Source organism: Acinonyx jubatus, chromosome A2 (assembly GCF_027475565.1).
Source record: "Acinonyx jubatus isolate Ajub_Pintada_27869175 chromosome A2, VMU_Ajub_asm_v1.0, whole genome shotgun sequence".
Classification (NCBI taxonomy): domain Eukaryota; kingdom Metazoa; phylum Chordata; class Mammalia; order Carnivora; family Felidae; genus Acinonyx; species Acinonyx jubatus.
Genome location: NC_069383.1, coordinates 68,217,232 through 68,238,146, shown reverse-complemented (window position 1 = coordinate 68,238,146; position 20,915 = coordinate 68,217,232). Strand labels below are relative to the sequence as shown.

Here is a 20,915-nt window from a genome sequence, read left to right as displayed (position 1 = left end):
CTTAACAACAATAGAAAGGAATTCTTCAAAAAATGTAATCAAATAAATTAATACACAGAATGATGTCATGGGTAAAGTATAAAAAATTACCAAATATTTATCTGATTTATGTACTGTATAGTCTACTACTAGGCTTAAGTCAATTCTATTGTCTTTGGATTCCCAACAGTGTCTAGTAAACTGGCATACCTACATAGGTGACTATTGAATTAAGGAATGAACATGAACAGCTAACAGATTATAATACATGTGTTTCTTCAGTAGTATGTGATTCTTAAGTAACAATTAATACCTCCTTTAAGGAATAACTAAATTTTTCCAGGCCCCTGTGGCTCGGCTCAAGGTCACAGTGGTGACAATGGGCCTCTCTTGTATCATTCTTAGGTTTCACATTTGCCGTTACATAGTAAGACGTTATTTGCTAATAGCATATTAATAAACAGCTTCTTAAACACCCTCTGAATTTCTAGAAGCCCATTTTCTATTGTTCAAGGCTCTCTACCTTAACCACTGCTATTATGCTTTTTCTTCCCTATTGTTCTTTGTGCCAGGTTCAGAGTCCCATGCATACATTACTCATTAATTTATGTTCACTATCTTTGTGTGTAAGATCAGAGTCTCTGTATTTAGAGAGGGCTGATGCAAATACTTCCTGCTGAATTTTTGTGTAACCTAAGACAAACTGAACATTTACATTTAAGAAAAATTTTTCTCATCTGTAAAATGGAAATAATAATAATAATTATTATCATTATATATCATCTTTTCATAGCCTATCTCATCTTTGCTCATATTCTGTGGATTATACCTCCATGATACTAAAAATTATTCCCACCTGAAAATGCGCAACACAGGGGCTTTATTGTATCGCTATACCTGTCATATTAAACACTTCCTTAACTGGAACACTCAAGAGTACTGTTAAATTTAAGTACTGCATGGTCAGTTAGCATTAAGTGGACTTGGCTTTTATTGATTTCAGATTAGTTTAGAAGGAAAGAGGCCTAGTGGACATGAGGCATGTACACTAACATTTTAAGAAGAATAGGATGAAGTGGGAGGAGAAGATGAAGGTACAGACCCCGGTCGTTGCAAGGACAGTACTGGGAATTAGATCTCACTGGAAGGCTCAGTGACCTAAGAGAGGGGACACCACATAAAAAAAGAGAGAAGATGACAACCAACATTTTTTTTCCATCCTAGTTTTACCTAAAGCTCTCCTGGCATAGGTAAGAGCAACAACAATAATAATAGTAACAGTGATAGCTAACATTTACTGAGCAATTATTGTATGGCTGACAAGCACATAGAAGTGTTCCATAAGAGTTAAAATTTCCAAGATTCTATTCTTTAGTCCATAAATACATAGTAATATTTTTAGATCATATATTCTGATTTAAGATTCTGCAAATGTGGTCATAATAAGGTTAGATAAGTCAAAGGAATAAGCTTCATATGCTTCCACAAGCGGATTTTGCAAGCAGGATATACCAACATACTGCAACTGAGAACAGCAACACATGAAGACCTAGATTGGAATAAAAGAAAAGTCAGCTTTGTTCTATTCCCCCCAAAATGATAGAATAACTGTTCATAGAAAATACTCCTGTGCTCACTTCGGCAGCACATATACTAAAATTGGAACGATACAGAGAAGATTAGCATGGCCCCTGCGCAAGGATGACATGCAAAATCGTGAAGCATTCCATATTTTTAAAAAGGCATTGAAATCCAAGAGGCACAGAGAACTCCCTTCAGACGTCACTTGAATCGATCTTCCGCACGACATATCATAGTGAAACTGGCAAAATACAAGGATAAAGAGAAAATTCTGAAAGCAGCGAGGGATAAATGTGCTCTAACATATAAAGGGAGACCTATAAGACTCGTGACCGATCTCTCTACTGAAACTTGGCAGGCCAGAAAGGAATGGCAGGAGATCTTCAATGTGATGAACAGAAAAAATATGCAGCCGAGAATCCTTTATCCAGCAAGTCTGTCATTTAGAATAGAAGGAGAGATAAAGGTCTTCCCAAACAAACAAAAACTGAAGGAATTCATCACCACTAAACCAGCCCTCCAAGAGATCCTAAGGGGGATCCTGTGAGACAAAGTACCAGAGATATCACTACAAGCATGAAACCTACAGACATCACAATGACTCTAAACTCATATCTTTCTATAATAACACTGAATGTAAATGGACTAAATGCGCCAACCAAAAGACATAGGGTATCATAATGGATAAAGAAACAAGACCCATCTATTTGCTGTCTACAAGAGACTCATTTTAGATCTGAGGACACCTTCAGATTGAGAGTGAGAGGATGGAGAACTATTTATCATGCCACTGGAAGTCAAAAGAAAGCTGGAGTAGCCATACTTGTATCAGACAAACTAGACTTTAAATTAAAGGCTGTAACAAGAGATGAAGAAGGGCATTCTATAATAATCACAGGGTCTATCCATCAGGAAGAGCTAACAATTATAAATGTCTATGTGCCGAATACAGGAGCCCCCAAATACATAAAACAATTACTCACAAACATAAGCAACCTTATTGATAAGAATGTGGTCATTGCAGGGGACTTTAACACTCCACTTACAGAAATGGATAGATCATCTAGACACATGGTCAATAAAGAAACAAGGGCCCTGAATGATACATTGGATCAGATGGACTTGACAGATATATTTAGAACTCTGCATCCCAAAGCTACAGAATATACTTTCTTCTCGAGTGCACATGGAACATTCTCTAAGATAGATCACATACTGGGTCACAAAACTGCCCTTCATAAGTATACAAGAATTGAGATCATACCATGCACACTTTCAGACCGCAATGCTATGAAGCTTGAAATCAACCACAGGAAAAAGTCTGGAAAACCTCCAAAAGCAGGGAGCTTAAAGAACACCCTACTAAAGAATGAATGGGTCAACCAGGCAATTCGAGAAGAAATTTAAAAATATATGGAAACAAACGAAAATGAAAATACAACAATCCAAACGCTTTGGGATGCAGCAAAGGCAGTCCTGAGAGGAAAATACGTTGTTGCAATCCAGGCCTATCTCAAGAAACAAGAAAAATCCCAAATACAAAATCTAACAACACACCTAAAGGAAATAGAAGCAGAACAGCAAAGACACCCCATACTCAGCAGAAGAAGAGAAATAATAAAGATCAGAGCAGAAATAAACAATATAGAATCTAAAAAAACTGTAGAGCAGATCAACGAAACCAAGAGTTGGTTTTTTGAAAGAATAAAATTGATAAACCTCTAGCCAGGCTTCTCAAAAAGAAAAGGGAGATGACCGAAATAGATAAAATCATGAACGAAAATGGAATTATTACAACCAATCCCTCAGAGATACAAGCAATTATCAGGGAATACTATGAAAAATTATATGCCAACAAACTGGACAACCTGGAAGAAATGGACAAATTCCTAAACCCCCACACACTTCCAAAACTCAATCAGGAGGAAATAGAAAGCTTGAACAGACCCATAACCAGCAAAGAAATTGAATCAGTCATCAAAAATCTCCCAACAAATAAGAGTCCAGGACCAGATGGCTTCCCAGGGGAGTTCTACCAGACGTTTAAAGCAGAGATAATACCTATCCTTCTCAAGCTATTCCAAAAAATAGAAAGGGAAGGAAAACTTCCACACTTATTCTATGAAGCCAGTATTACTTTGATTCCTAAACCAGAGACCCAATAAAAAAAGAGAACTACAGGCCAATATCCCTGATGAATATGGATGCAAAAATTCTCAATAAGATACTAGCAAATCGAATTCAACAGCATATAAAAAGAATTATTCACCATGATCAAGTGGGATTCATTCCTGGGATGCAGGGCTGGTTTAATATTCACAAGTCAATCATTGTGATACATCACATTAATAAAAGAAAAGATAAGAACCATATGATCCTGTCAATCGATGCAGAAAAGGCCTTTGACAAAATCCAGCAACGTTTCTTAATAAAAACCCTCGAGAAAGTCGGGATAGAAGGAACATACTTAAACATCATAAAAGCCATTTATGAAAAGCCCACAGCTAACATCATCCTCAATGGGAAAAAACTGAGAGCTTTTTCCCTGAGATCAGGAACACGACAGGGATGCCCACTCTCACTGCTGTTGTTTAACATAGTGTTGGAAGTGCTAGCATCAGCAATCAGACAATAAAAGGAAATCAAAGGCATCAAAATTGGCAAAGATGAAGTTAAGCTTTCACTTTTTGCAGATGACATGATATTATACATGGAAAATCCGATAGATTCCACCAGAAGTCTACTAGAACTGATACATGACTTCAGCATAGTTGCAGGATACAAAATCAATGTATAGAAATCAGTTGCATTCTTATACACTAATAATGAAGCAACAGAAAGGCAAATAAAGAAACTGATCCCATTCACAATTGCACCAAGAAGCATAAAATACCTAGGAATAAATCTAACCAAAGATGTAAAAGATCTGTATGCTGAAAAGTATAGAAAGCTTATGAAGAAAATTGAAGAAGATATAAAGAAATGGAAAACATTCCGTGTTCATGGATTGGAAGAATAAATATTGTTAAAATGTCAATACTACCCAAAGCTATCTACACATTCAATGCAATCCCAATCAAAATGGCACCAGCATTCTTCTCGAAACTAGAACAAGCAATCCTAAAATTCATATGGAACCACAAAAGGCCCCGAATAGCCAAAGTAATTTTGAAGAAGAAGACCAAAGCAGGAGGCATCACAATCCCAGACTTTAGCCTCTACTACAAAGCTGTAATCCTCAAGACAGCATGGTATTGGCACAAAAACAGACACATAGACCAATGGAATAGAATAGAAACCCCAGAACCTGACCCACAAATGTATGGCCAACTAATCTTTGACAAAGCAGGAAAGAATATCCAATAGAAAAAAGACAGTCTCTTTAACAAATGGTGCTGGGAGAACTGGACAGCAACATGCAGAAGATTGAAACTAGACCACTTTCTCACACCATTCACAAAAATAAACTCAAAATGGATAAAGGACCTGAATGTGAGACAGGAAACCATCAAAACCCTAGAGGAGAAAGCAGGAAAAGACCTCTCTGACCTCAGCCGCAACAATTTCTTACTTGACACATCCCCAAAAGCAAGGGAATTAAAAGCAAAAATGAACTACTGGGACCTTATGAAGATAAAAAGCTTCTGCACAGCAAAGGAAACAACCAATAAATCTAAAAGGCAACCAACAGAATGGGAAAAGATATTTGCAAATGACATATCGGACAAAGGGCTAGTATCCAAAATCTATAAAGAGCTCACCAAACTCACAGCCGAAAAACCAATAATCCAGTGAAGAAATGGGCAGAAAACATGAATAGACACTTCTCTAAAGAAGACATCCGGATGGCCAACAGGCACATGAAAAGATGCTCAATGTCGCTCCTCATCAGGGAAATACAAATCAAAACCACACTCAGATACCACCTCACGCTAGTCAGAGTGGCTAAAATGAACAAATCAGGACACTATATTTGCTGGCGAGGATGTGGAGAAACGGGAACCCTCTTGCACTGTTGGTGGGAATGCAAATTGGTGCAGCCACTCTGGAAAACAGTGTGGATGTTCCTCAAAAAATTAAAAATAGACCTACCCTATGACTCAGCAATAGCACTGCTAGGAATTTACCCAAGGGATACAGGAGTACTGATGCATAGGGGCACTTGTACCCCAATGTTTATAGCAGCACTCTCAACAATAGCCAAATTATGGAAAGAGCCTAAATGTCCATCAACTGATGAATGGATAAAGAAATTGTGGTTTATATACACAATGGAGTACTACATGGCAATGAGAAAGAATGAAATATGGCCCTTTGTAGCAACATGGATGGAACTGGAGAGTGTTATTCTAAGAGAAATAAGTCATACAGAGAAAGACAGATACCATATGGTTTCACTCTTATGTGGATCCTGAGAAACTTAACAGAAACCATGGGGGTGGGGAAGGAAAAAAAAAAAGAGGTTAGAGTGGGAGAGAGCCAAAGCATAAGAGACTCTTAAAAACTGAGGACAAACTGAGGGTTGATGGGGGTGGGAGGGAGGGGAGGGTGGGTGATGGGTATTGAGGAGGACACCTTTTGGGATGAGCACTGGGTGTTGTATGGAAACCAATTTGACAATAAACTTCATATATTGAAAAAAAAAGGAAAATACTCCTGTACAGTACAAGTTAATATGTTGAATAAAATATTTCAAATGTTTAAAATCTGTAGCAAAATTGTTAAAGAGTAAGGATTTCTTCAGAGGCCAGAAACAAGAAAACTAGAACCCATAGAGGCAAACAAGCACTGGAAGCAACTTTTGTTCTACAGTTATAAGCTGAGGCTTGCTGGATGAGAGCTGAGCTTCCTAACCAGTGTGAGGATACTGTCAGCTGGACCTGGGGCAGCCAGAACTTCCACCAAACTAATCACATCCATGTGGATTCAGCCTTTTCCAGAACTCCAAGGAGAACTGCTCGTGCACAGTGAGTGGTGGCCTCACAGTCCTTGCAGAAAATAGACTCTATAAATGTCACCCTGCCCTTAGCACTGCCTGGACTCACTGAGTATAGCCCAAGAAGAGCTCTACAACCGGACATCCATTCAATTAGCCACGTGCAGATGGACCACGGTGGACAGCAATTCAACTTGTGGAGGTTGGAGGTGAGGTCAGGATCCTGGTGCCTAGGGAGTATGGTATACAAACCAAGATGCAGCTACTTGAGTGTATGGAAGCCAGGAAACCAGGGAGTGTCTCCTAGAAGACAAACTCCATGAGGTACATCTCATTCATCTTCATTCACAGAGGGTGTTTTAGTTTCTGAGGGCTGCCATAAATGATCACAAACTAGGTAGCTTAAAACAACAGAAATTTATTCTCTCACAGTTCTAGAGCCTACAAGTCTGAATTAAGGTGTTGGCAAGGCCATGCTCCCTTGGAAGCCTCTAGGGAAGAATTCTTCTTTGCCTCTTCTTAGCTTTTGGTGACTCTGGCAATACTTACATAACTTTGGCTTGTAGCTGCATTGCTCTAATTTCTGCCTCTGTGGCCACATGGCCTTCTCTGTTTGTCTGTGTGTCTCTCTGTGTCCTCTCCTTATCAGGACACCAGTCATTCATTTTACTGCCTACACTCATCCAGGATGACCTCATCTTAATTATATCTACAAAGACCCTGTTTCCAAACAAGTTCATAATGATATCCCTGGTAGGCATAGATTTTGAGAGGACGCATGTTCAAGTCACTACAGAGGATATTTCTGTATGTCTGTGTCTGATGTGTCTTTTAGCAACACATCATTAGTATACTTTCAAAATGACAACTATGATGATAATACCTGAACAATCTACAAATTTGTGAAAACCTCAACGGAATTAGAAATCCCTCTGTACTGCCACAAAATAACAAGAACCATAATATTACATTTGTTAATGAAAGAAAATGATAGCTACCAGATTCTTAAGATAATATTGTTGTAAAAATGGTTAGAATGTCTCTGTCACTAAATTTATGATGAATTTTCTTGCTGATAATTATCAATAATTTTAAGAGATTATAGTTGAAAAATCTTAACTAGGAATTGCAGATGGCCATTTCAGGCATAAAGGAAATCTGAAAATATTTTGTTTAGATACTTTCTATTTAATATCTTAATGGAGTATTAATATATTAATATATAATATATGTTTTAATAACAGATATCTATCATCAGGAGAATGAATATAAAAATTAAGGTCAAACAGTAGAACTTTATATAACAATAAAAATGGATGAAACTCAGTGCTGAGCAAAAAAAGCAAGTCATGAAAGCATACATATAGTATAATTCAGATTATATAGAGTTCAGAAGTTCACAAAATTAAGTGATTTCTTACTTAAGGATACAAACATGCATATGTGGGATAAACCATAAAGAAAAGTAAGGAAGTTAATAACACAATACTCAGGACTAGTGGTTGCTTCTGAAAGGCACGACAGGGAAACTCAGACATATTATTGTGTTCTATTTCTCAGGCAGGGTGGAGAGTACATTGCTGTTCATTTTGTGATGTATACTATACATTTATATTATATACACTCTTCTGTATATATTTCAGAATTTAAAAGTCAATTTAAGGAAGACATACATCTAGTAAGAGCTTTGTGTCTTTTTTCCACATCCTGCATAACTGATTTAACATATTGTCTTGATGCTATTTATGAATTTAATCCTAAGTTTGAGAATAAAGGTTTTATATAAGTGAAAGTAGAATTATGAGAGTTTAATAATATCATGACTCTGGGATTTAGGGAAGTCCCACTAAATCCAGTTACCATCTCTGAGATCCTGGGCAGTGACTGCCGAGTAGAAATAGGACAAGGAAATTCATGGAGGGGGGTGGGACTTCAGAGGAATTAGCCAAAGGTATCTTGCACCACTTCCTGTTATTCACAGCACAAGTCCAGAACTTCTCTGGCTTCGCCCTGTCAGTTACCCAAGGTATCCATTGTTGGAAGAGGTGGGGCAGAACAGAACAGCCAAAGACAGAGAAAGACCAGTTTTAAGGGAAACAATCTATTGCACCTTTAAAAATAATTCCAGTCACAACTTACAGTTGTAGATAAATAAGTCCTGGAGATGTAATGTACAGTATCATGAAAATAGACAACAATATTGTATTATAATCATCAAACTTGCTAGGAAACTAGATTGTAATTATTTCTTCCACAGAAAAGAAATAATGATATGTGACCTGGTAGAAGTGCCAACTTAACATGGCAATGACAATCATATTGCAATATATAAATTTATCCAATTAACATGTACATCTTAAGTTTACATAATGTTATATGTCAAATATATATCAATTTAAAAAAGAAAACAAAACTCTGGCCATACTAGCACAGAGAATCAAAGTCAAAGGAATCCTGGCCCCAGAGAAAGCTTCCATTCATTGTTCCTTCTCTTAGTCTCAGGGATGAGGGAAGCAGGTATGAGAGAATTAAAAACTAATAATAAGGTATATCTCAAAATCATTTGTTGTCTAAAAAAACAATGAAGATAAAACTGAAAGCTTCAGTCTTTCTGCCAACAATGCTATTACCAGAAACTCGTCCCCCGACCAATCTCTGTAGCCCTATTATACACATTTATTAATTTCATCCAGCTGGTAGAATTTATGATAGTGACATGAAAAAAAAAATCTGGTAACAGGATGAAAATGTATACTTTCAAACCTTACTTAAAATCAAAGTTTCTCATAGTTTGGTTTCTATTCAGTTCAACTTAATTTCTTTCAGGACCTGGGCCAGCAATCACACTAATTTGCATGACCACCACTATTTAAAGGCTCCTTAGTTCTCAATGAATGACCTTCTATATACTATCAGACTTTTGATGCATAAATCAATTGCCCTTATTCTAATAGGCCTGGGGCAAGAGTGGAGAGAATTGACTGTAGCTACAAGGCTGCCAAACTAAAAGAGAAAAGAATTAAAAAGCAACGCTTCAAAAAGGAAACTAAAACTACTGAAATGAAGTATACAGTGGGCCTTACTCAAAGCAGGAGTATGTGCATATAATAACTTTTTTTCATTGAGCTGCTCTATCTAGGCAGCAATATTTTTTGTCTGTAGTTGGGCCACCACCATTTCCAGCCTTATACCTTTGTCCTAAAGGTCAGTAATCATTTATTTAGGCTGACTGAGAAGGAGTCTCAAAGGGAAAAGGGAAGCTGTGCTTGAGCAGTTTATACTGTAAGAGGGAAAACATATGAGACAGCGCAAAGGCAGTGTGAGAACCTTTCAGCCAGTCACAGGCTTGGTGACTTAAAACATTACATATTTCAAAACCATTGCCATCCGTATCTTAAGCAATTTCATCCCCATGGATCAAGAGCTGTAACACCATTGTTTATTTAACACAGTTAAAGCTCATACGGGAGGAAACTAGAATGTATATACTTGCACAAGTCTAGATCTGTCTTTATGAGTCATAAATATAACTACAACAAAGAAATGCTACCCATCTCTCTGCTGTGTCAATGAGAGGCCACAGGGTGAGTATGCACCTTTCTCACTTAGCCTAATTGCATTCCTTACCTGGCAGTACAGCCTGGAGGAGAAGAACAAGGCTTTGGAGGCAGACATACCTAGTTTTCTAGGTTCTGGGTCTGGCTTTGTGACTTAACAGCTGTGTGATTTTCAGTACATTATTTGACCTCTAAACATCAGACTTTTCATCTGTAAAATGGAGATATTAATAACAAAGTTTAAACCACATTAAATTGCTAATGTCAATCATTTTTTAATTTACACAAATAGCAGTTTCATATGGTTTTTACCCAATATCTACCCCATAAGGCTGTTATGATGATCATGTGAGATTATAGCTTTATTTGGATTTTCTCCCATCAACAAGATTTTCTTATTTATTCTACAGTTAATATAAACTTGGGTAGAAAAATGGAATCTGCATCTGTGGAGAGCATTATATCTGAGTAAGTAGATGATGTCAAATATTTTACTTTTTCCTATGAAATTTGCTGGTTAGACTTCCTTTAACCACTACTAAAAGAGATTGTCTTTGTTGATATTTAATAAATCTAGTGAAGAGTTGCCTTAACTACTAGGGAGTGGAGGTACTCAGACCTCATGCTGTCAGAGCAAAATAAATAATATGTTTCCTCCATAAAGCTGAATTAACTTATAAAGTAAGCTTTCTTCAAATCTGGGATTCTGAAGATCCAGGGCTCTAAAGGCATCATTGGGGAATCCTTAAAAAGCAAACACTATAGTCATATAAGATTGTTAAATTAAACAACATCTGTTTTCACCAACCCTAATTGGACTCTACGTTATGAGGTGGGAACAGAAACAAACAAAACAAAACAAGAAATAAAAAAACAACAACAAAATCAAAGGCATAAGGATCCCACAACTTGGAAGTGTTTAATGGGTTAGGCCATGACTCCACAGCATCCTGTCTGAGCAGTAAATGGTACTTATAGCAGACTTGCTTTCAAAAATAATTGGAGAAGAGGGTAAAGATAATGAAAGGTTTGGTTCTATTTAATGTTGGCCACTTCTCAAATACTATATGTTTTGCTATAGAGTCTCTCAAATTGTAAGGCCACTTTCAATTCCAAATAGCTCTTCCTCTAGATTCAGAAAAAGTGGTCCTACTCCTTCCACAGTCTGTGTCTCAGCCCTAAGAAGATTGGCAATCACCATAAAATATTACTAAAAATACCTTATATATTGGCAAATGCAATTACATTTTTGCCTTTTGAATGGTTTCTCTCAATTTTAATTCTGAGGACATTTTTAAGGAAAATTTAATTTTCTCTTTGCTGATTAATTTCCACTTTATTTTTCATAATATTTTCTAAGAGCTACTTTATAGCCAAAAAAGAAATGAGCCTTTTAATATTTTGGGTCTGTGAATGAGTAAACCATATTTCCCACAAAATAAATGGATTGAAATTAACTAAATGGTGACATGCTTCCAAATTCAAAACTCTTATGAAATTGATATCTGGCAAACTGTCTTTATTCACTCAAATATTTATAGATCACCTATAATATATAAAGCTCTATGCTGTATATTGGGTGGGTATAGAAAAATGGACAAAACATTGTCCCTGACTCCACAGAGCTTTCCACCTCCTGGAGAAGGCCAAGGATACCAAAATAAAATAAAATGTGATAAATATGAAAGAAATGGGATTCAAAAAGTACAGCTGGGAATATGAAGCATGAAACTGTCAATCACAACTGGGAATACTAAGGACAGTTTCTTGAAGAAAATACCAATTTATGTGGGCCTCAAAAGATGTGTGGAGTCTTAAAATAACACAGGGGGTGAAAGATATTGAAGGCAGAGGCTGACACAACCAAAAACATGAAGCTGTGAGAATGTGTTTTGTATTGAAGGAAGTATAAATAGATTGGTGTGGCAGAAATAGAAGGTACTTGGCAAGAGGGAGATGTGGTAATAAGTTGAACTGGCAAATTATCTACATTATAAAAGGTCTTGAATGTCTGGCTAAGGAATTAGAACTTTTTCATTTAAATAATGGAATTATGAAAGGGCTAAGTCATATGATCAGACATGTTTAGAACATATTGGAATATCTCCATTGAGAAATGGAGAGAATGGAGTTAGAGAGACCAACTGTATATCTTCAGCAAAGTCCAGGCAAAAAATAATGAAGGCCTGACTCAGCACAATGTTAATTGGGATAGGAAGGGGTTAGGGAGCAAGAAATGTTTCCAAGATTGAAATAATCAGGATAAACTCTTGAGGTGGATTCAAAAGGATGCACAGAAGGGTGGAAGCAGAAGTCTAGGGTGACTTCTAGCTCTCTCTGTAAGAGAGATACCACCAGAGATTAGCACAATTGAAGAATAATACCATGACCTAGATTTGGAACATTTGAGTTACAGGTGCCAGATAGAGATGGAGGAATGGCAAAAATACAGCTGATGAAAAATACAGGGAAAAAAGGCCAAAACTGGAGCCATAGATTAGACAGGGCAAGCACATTAGGCTAACGTTGGTTACACTCCTTTAAATCAATATTCTTTCAATATCTAATAACATTAGTTTGTCAGGGCTGCCATAACAAAGTACCACAGACTGGGTGAATTAAAAAAACAGAAATTTATTTTCTCACAGTTCTAGAGACTAGAAATCCAAGATTAAGTTGTCAGCAGGGTAGGTTTCTTTTGGGGCTCTTTTCCTTGGTTCATAGATAGCCAACTTCTCCCTGTTTCTTCACATTTCTTCCTTCTATACATTTCTGTGTTTAAAGTTACTCTTCTTATAAGGACACCAGTAATACTTAATTAAAACCCCCCCTTAATGACATCATTTTAACTTAATTACCTTTTTAAAGTCCCTATCTCCAGATATACCACATTCTCGGGTACTAAGGGTTAGGACTTCAACATATGAATTCGGTGGAGATGGGAAATAATTCACCCCATACCAATATTTATTGAGAGGGGAGATGGAGCACTATGTGGAAAAGGGTAAAGAAGGAAAATTACATGTGACAAATGAGTAATTCAACTTATCTTTGACTTGTACACCTTGCTTAGCAAGACAGAATTCCTGAAGATAACCAGATTCACCTTCTCTAGGTGGCAATTTAAAATCATCAATTGGTAATTTAGCATGGTGTGTTGTTTGAAGGACTTAATAAACTGAACTGACATGTATATGGATGAATCACCTACCAGATATTCAGGCACACTACACAACCAGAATAATAAATGCAACAGAAAAATAGGCCAATGGAATAAAATACAGAGCCTAAAAACAGACATCTGCATATGTGGGGATTTGATATATGATAAAGGTGGCATCACAAAGCAGTAGAGAAGTAACGGATTTATAGGAAGGTTGATGGCAAACTGGCTTATTCTATGGAGAAAAATCTGTATGATATAAAAGGTGAATTTTAGATGGTTTATAAAAATTACCTGTGCAAGATAATACTATATAGTTAAAAAAGAAAATATAGGCTCTTTCCAGCCAGCACAGATTGATGGCCATCTCTGATGACAATTGGATTAGTCTTTTTTTAAATTATTGTTAGACCCTATTAGTATGCCGTGCTTACTGCTGGGACTCTGACTGAGGCAGTAATTGGTACCAGGTATGGGACATGACAAATGGATCCTCAAAATGGGATTCTGAGATTGAGTTTCTCCTATCTGAAGAGTGGATAAAAGGCCAGAGGTATAGAAAACACTGGTAATCCATGGCCTACAGTGGCATCATGGTCACTCAGATTATCACCAGTGGTGGTATTGAATGAAGGTAGAGATCAAGGCAGACAAAGTGGCTACAGCACATACTTGCTAAGGTGACAGTAGTGATTACTGAGATGATGAGGTGGAATGACTACTTATGACTGCTGTGGATAGTGTAAGTAAAGAAGATAAGCATAAAGTCTTGAATTTCCAACCCAAGGCACTGGAGAACCAGAAAGCCTCTGTGGTGCCTTATTTCCTTCTTTCATGGAGCTGCAGGGCAGACATGGCCCACAATGAGGCCAAGGCTTGATTTTAAGTGTTGAAATTGATACTTAATTTCCATAAACCAGGTCACCGGGTCTCATTTGCTAAGATGAGAGACTAGTTGGGACGGAGTAGGGCTCTGATGATTGGATGGGATATTTGGACAAATACGGGCAAGGGTAATAGCTTAAAATCCATAGATAACTCTAAATCATTCTTTCAGGGGTCTTATTTGAACTGGTATCCCACAGAACATCACTCCAGCTCTTTATCTGATGATAAATTATACTAAATTGGATCTAAACAAAAATTATACTAATTGGATCTTATGAGTGGGAAAAAGGAAGCCCTGAAATGCCTTAATGAGACATGTGTGCCAGAGAGAGGGAAGTAAATCTATGAAAGTTCAAGGTCCTGCCCCATGGGGAGGTTTCTATGAGTCCACTGCCCTGGATCATTTTGGGATATTTCTTCTAAAGAAAAAACATACTGAGGGGAGTCTGGGTGGCTTAGTTGGCTAAGCGTCTGACTTTTGATTTCAGTTCAGGTCATGATCTCACAGTTTCTGAGATCAGCCCCCATGTCGGGCTCTGTGCTAACAGCACAGAGCCTGCTTGGGATTCTCTCTCTCCCTCTCTCTTTCTGTCCCCACCCCCCAAACTTGTGCTTTCTCTCTCTCTCAGAAATAAGTAAACTTAAAAAAAAAAGAAAAACATACTGATGCACCTTGATCCGCCCCTCATGAAGAGACAGGTCCAACACTAGCTGGATTTTCTTAGATTTTGGAGGTAACATATATTTAAGTGTTCTGCTCTGACATTTCAATATTACACTAGAACATAAAAAAAAGAAATGTGTGCAAATATTAAAAAGGGTGATCATGGACAAGATATTGTTTAACCCATTTATAGGTTGATAAGAATAACAAGAATAGTTGTTACATTCTCTATTAGTTGGTCAATGGTTGCACGTTTACATATATAGTCAACAGGATGAACTTAAAGTATGTACATGTGTGTGCTTGTGTTTGTATATGAGAGAGAAAGAGAGACAGAGACAGAGAGGGAAAGAGAATAAGAGAATGTATTTTTAAAGTAAATGATTCAAAATACTGAAACTTTAAGGATATTGATCTCCCCAAATTGGGCCTTCCTTAAGTGTTTTAAGACCTTACTATTTAAAGTGAGGTCCTCGAATCACAGGGATCATACTGGGAGCATTAAATAGAGAATCTCAGGCCTGCCCAGAAATACTGAATCAGAATCTGCATTCTAACAAAAACCCTGGGTAATTTTTATGCAAATTAAAATTTTAGAACCATCACTCTAAAATATGTGTTTATTTTGGAAAATGCATCAGACATTGGGGAAGCCTGTTTGTGCATCCTCATAGCTTCAGGGGTGCTGGTGTAATCTGAAAAGTTCCCACTTGTCACTCTAAGCAAAGCCTTAGGCTTTCACCTGTGTACTTTTCCAGAAGGCTTTGGACTAAAAAGAGGAAAGCTGAATTAGAATCATGGATCACTACAACAGATACTAGCTATAAGTTTATCATCTCTGCCATTTGTCTCCAAAGATTCTAGACAAAGTTCTAAGACAAAACTTTGCATGTTTCTTCTTAAAACACATACATCAGGTTAAAACGTCACCCAGACAGTATTTGCAGATCAAGTGCCTTTAGGTCTTCACATATGCTTGTTGTCTTTGTCCAGAGCTTTCTTTCCACAGTGCCTCCTTGCTCTTCCACTAGCTAACTCCTTCTTAAGCTTCTGGTCTCAGTCTTAACATCTTCTGAAGAACTGTCCCTGACCTTCCCTCCTGACCCCATTCCACCTTCAGCACTCATTTATTGGACCCTCCTAGAAGCCCCCAGGTCAGGCTTCTATTCTGGAACAGAGCATACTGAAGTGAAATTACCTAAAAGCTCCATGAGGGTAATGTGTCCATCTCTGTGTAACTACAGCACATAGGCAGAGCCTGTCACTTCTCCAGTGCCTATGTTTGCTTGCTAGGTAAAAAAATAAATACAGAAAAACTTACCCAAGATCCTGCAGTTGGAGCCAACCTATAACTGAGCCTCCATACTACCCCATGATGCTTCTATGTCACCTAGTAAATAACCCAGAATAAAATGATCAAAGCGGATTCATGATATGTAATTGTCTAGTTTATTTTATGCAGAAAGTGCATCTTTTTACATATATAATCATGTTACCATCACCACACAGTCCTAGCACCTTTGAGGGAAGAGTAAGGAGAGAGATTTTAGAAAGAAAAGCTGTCCTTAGAATAAAATAATTGTAAGGAAATGGTTATCAGACACAATAAGTGCCTTGAAAGATAATTCAAATACATATCATAGTCTTCCTTTGTTGTAAAAATAAATTGCTCTAACTCCCACTTTCTTCAATCACTTAAAATAATTTCTTAGACTTGTTTTCAGAAATGAGTGCTCATGTAGGTGATAGTTCATACTTTATCCCCTTTGGTAAAGGTAAATATTTCTTCCATTTTATGTTTGAACTTGTTAATTGTGGTAGCCCGAAGGCTGAAGAGCATAATAATTATTTCTCTCTCACCCTGGCACACCTTCTTTTTTCTTTCTTTCTCTCTCTCTCTCTCTCTCTCTCTCTCTCTCTCTCTCTCTCTCTTTAAAGAATATAAGTGAAATTTTAGGCACAGTTAGCTCTTTGTCCTGATTGCCAGATTTTCCAGTAATCACGTCTGAGTTTTTTTCAACATGTGGGTGATTTTCATTATTTCAATCCAGCAGTGACCTTTGGAATTCCGGAACCATTTTCCCTCCCCTTCCTGGTGCCCCCATGAGACTCAGTAGCTCAAACATTTGAAGGTCTCTGGGCATCTTCACATCTGTTGGCATAGATGATGAAGGCCACTGTGTGGTAGATTTTCAAACAATAGGTGTTGAGCTTGGGGAAGAGTTTGCTGGTTTCTGAGGAATGGGGAGAACTTAATTCTTAGTTTTCCAGGGTCTTTGGAAACACTTAGAAAACAAAGTTAATCTGTGTATACAAAGCTTACATTGAAAAACCACAGTAAACAATCGCTAAGTAAGAGTCAGGTTTTTGGTTTCAGAGTCCTACATTTTATATCAACTTTCTATCCAGAGCAGCTCAGTCTTTCAGTCAGGAATTATTCGATGCATCTTGAATCCAAGAAACATTATTTATTCCGGGGGGTAGCTTACTTGTTAATATGCCCAGTTTTCAACAGTGTAGTACACACAGTTGACTAATTAGTCCTGTGGAAGTTATTCACGAGGCACATGCAAGAGTATGAAATACCATCTGCATTATCTGCCTTGTGAAAGTCTCTGGAATCATTGATTGTCTTTGCTCACTGGTAGTAAAGACTCTAAATTGCAGAAACAATAGAAGCACTGTGTTTAACCCAAAATATCACTGAAATCCCATTTTAGGAAAATCTGTTTCTTTCAAATTTTCTCAGAGAAGTACAAAGTGTTGCTTGGTGTGCAGTTATCTGCCGGTATAAATGGTATAAATGGATGATTGCTTAAATACGGCTTCTTTTAGAAGAGAGTTAGAGGACTTTACAAAAGCACCAAGCTGTGCTTGTCACACAGGTGAGCCTCTTGCAAGTAAATAAATTGACTTGATTGTTAGAAACATTTCTTATCTCTTTATCCAGGCAATAATTGCTGTATTTCTAATCTGCTTTTTAAAGATCAGTTGGAGTTTGATTCCTTCCCAGTTATCTTAAAAGGAATTATTTAATGGGAATGGGAAGGTAGGTGAGAGTGACAAAGATAAATGGTCATCTTCACCTAAACACGAAGAAGAAATACCTTTCCTATCCTTATAGCGTGAATCTGACCACAACCCACAACCTGCCTCTGAGGCCTCACAATAAATATACTTTACGTATCCCATAGATTTGGGATTTTGGAGTGATGTTTATCTCAAAAGATCATGTTCAGAAGAGCTTCAGTTTCTCAACTCTAATGATCTTGAAGAAATGGCTCCCAACTAAAATTTTCTGTAGTACTATGAAATCAGTGAGCCGGCCATTTCACTGGGCACCACCAAATCCATTTACAGAGCATGAGTTTTCTCTGACTCCCAAGTAGTAAAACAATCTTTGTCCTTTTGGATTATCCTTTTAGGATAAGCTACTGATGCCTACAGACTTAAAACTTTTGCTTACACTTTCACATTTTCACTTCTGCTTTCAAGTATGCAAGTGCCTATGTACTGTGGATTCTCAAGAGTTTATATCAGATTTAGTTGAGTATTTGACTAGAAGGTTTTATCAAAATTCTTTTTCTCATTTGGTTAAAGTTTTCTGTTAATAGACAAGTGTCAGAAAATTTGGTGCATTTTATTTCTCCTAGTAGGAGTTTAGCTTACCTTTCCAGCCACTAAGCAAGTATATTCCACTGTTGGAGAGGAAGACCAAATGATGGCTTAGAGACAATCTATCCCCACTAGAGAAAAAACCATTCAAATCAAATGTCTGGATGATCGGTCTATGCTCTCATCTTCCAAAGACAAAAGCCCTGCCACAGACTCGTAGGCAAGTCAATCTAGGTATTGTAATTACATCTCCTAGTTGACATCCGGATAGAATCATGTATTTGAAAATTGTTTAACAAATACTTTTCTTAGCTTAGCTTCACCATTGTTTGGTAAGGCAAGTCAGAAGTGGTTTGCTCTATTTTGTAAAGGGAGAAAGTGACACCAAGAGAGATGATCAGACTGGCATAAAATAGTCCATCCCCTCTGTCAATTCAATGTTGGCATCAGTTTTCTCCTCTTTCCTCACCTAACTGAGCCAAATGGCCTTCAGTTTGTTATTCCCATTGTTGCTGGATCTTTGTCATAAAAGTGAATCTCTTTTAACTAAAGATATAATTCCAGACTTTCTGGCAGGCCTGAGTCTGAATAAATAACAGAGATCTAGTAAAGGTGTGGGAAACTACTGGAATTTTGATGAAATGAAGTATCTCAAATAATAAACAAATAACATAAGCAAAACAAATAATATACCTTGCCTCAAGGAGTCAAGACACTATGAGATTTCTTTTATTATTTTTATTTTTTACCAAAACAATTCATTCTCAGTCATCTATTAGCAAAGAGTACATTTATTTGTACTCAAAATATCACCAATTTAGCAAAAATAACCATTTCAGGGTAAAAGACATTGTGGCAGTATTTTCCAAAGATGGCTATCTCAATATTTCCAATACCACAAGATCTTCTAAACCTTGCCACTCCCATATTAAGAAATGGAATCTATTCTCTTACCTTGTAACTAGGAAAATGTGGTAGGAGTCTAAGTGACTACCAAGTCAAGGTTGGAAGAAAATGTTATATCTTCCACCTTTCTTGTTAGAGCACTTAGACTGAGTCCTGAGCCACCATTTACACCATCAGACAGCCCTGAGGCTACCATACTGTAAAGAAGCCCAAACTAGCACACCAGGAGAGATCACTTAGAGGAGTCCTGACACTTGTATGAATATGATAGATAGAAAAATAGAGAAATAGAGGGAGAGATAGGGAGAGATGCCTGGCCATCCCTGAGTTGCTCCAGATCACTATTTTAACTACTAATTGTCCATAACCATGTAAAAGATCCCAAGCCAGATCCAGACCCTAACTGAGCCCATTCCAAATTTGCCACACAGAGAAACTTTGAGATAATAATATGATTGCTGTTGTGTTAAGCCATTGACTACTGGGGTGATTTGTTATGCAACAATAGCAACCATAAGAGACACTATTCTTTATAGCTTAGAAGAAACAGCCTATGAATTTATTTCTCTGAGATTTTTACAATCACTAGCAAGATAGTAATTGAAGAGATGATAGACTGGCCACCATAATACTTACTTCCTGTTGCTCCTTTAACCTGAATTAGTTTCATAGAAAAACTTAGAAGGGATTCTGGAAGAAGATGGAGGCATAGGAGGACGCTGGGCTCACCGTATCCTGCTGATCACTTAGATTCCACCCACAGGTACTGAAATAACCCAGAAAACCACCAGAAGACTAGCAGAATGGACTCTCCGGAGCCCAGCATAGACAAGAGGCCCACGGAAGAGGGTAGGAAGGGTGGAGAGGCAGTGTGCACTATACGGACTGGTGGGAGGGAGCCGGGACGGTGGAGGGGCAGCTCACCCGGCAAGGCAGAGCTCCTGAGTCTGGCTTGCAAAAGTGGAGGGGCCAGACTGCATGAGTTCTGACAGCCAGCGGGACTTAACATCTGGATATTAAAAATCAACAAACCTGCTCGGAGAGTGGGAGGGCGAGAGAACACCGGGAGGGAAGGTGTTGAGCCCTGGAAGACAGAGCTCAGCTCGGCGGAGAACAAAGACGCTGGCCAGTGCCATCTCCCTGTCCCATCCCCCAGCCAAAATCCTAAAGGGAACCAGTTCCCGTCACCGAACTTGCTTGCACTGGGCAAACACCCAACGCTGTGCTTCTGTGGATCCATCCCTCTGACGGGTCTGCCTGCCTGCCTCCCTCCCAGTGCTCCCAGCCCCCTCACACAGGGGACCCCAAATGGTAAAGCGAGTTAAGCCTGCCCCTCCTGCCCCTGTGCACCTTGTGGATCCACCCTGACTAATATGCCAGATCCCATCAAAGCAGCACTACAAGCCTGACAGTGTGCAAGTAGCCCAGACAGGGGCCACACCACTCCACAGTGAGTCCTGCCCCTGGGAGAGGGGAAAATAAGGTACACACCAGTCTGACTATGGCCCCCCGCGGTGGGCTGGGGACAGACATCAGGTCTGACAGCAGCCCCACCCACCAATGTAAATTACTCTGGACAGCACAGGGGAAGTGCCCTGCAGTTTGGAGCCACCACAGGGACTACCC

General features: G+C 38.2%; 1 non-coding gene across 1 annotated transcript; it reads left to right on the top strand.

The window, feature by feature from the left end:
- The first annotated feature begins 1,608 nt into the window (after window positions 1-1,608).
- Window positions 1,609-1,715, top strand: LOC113603088 (U6 spliceosomal RNA). The gene has a single exon (XR_003424643.1). It is a non-coding gene; the product is annotated as a U6 spliceosomal RNA (small nuclear RNA).
- The last annotated feature ends 19,200 nt before the right edge of the window (window positions 1,716-20,915 follow it).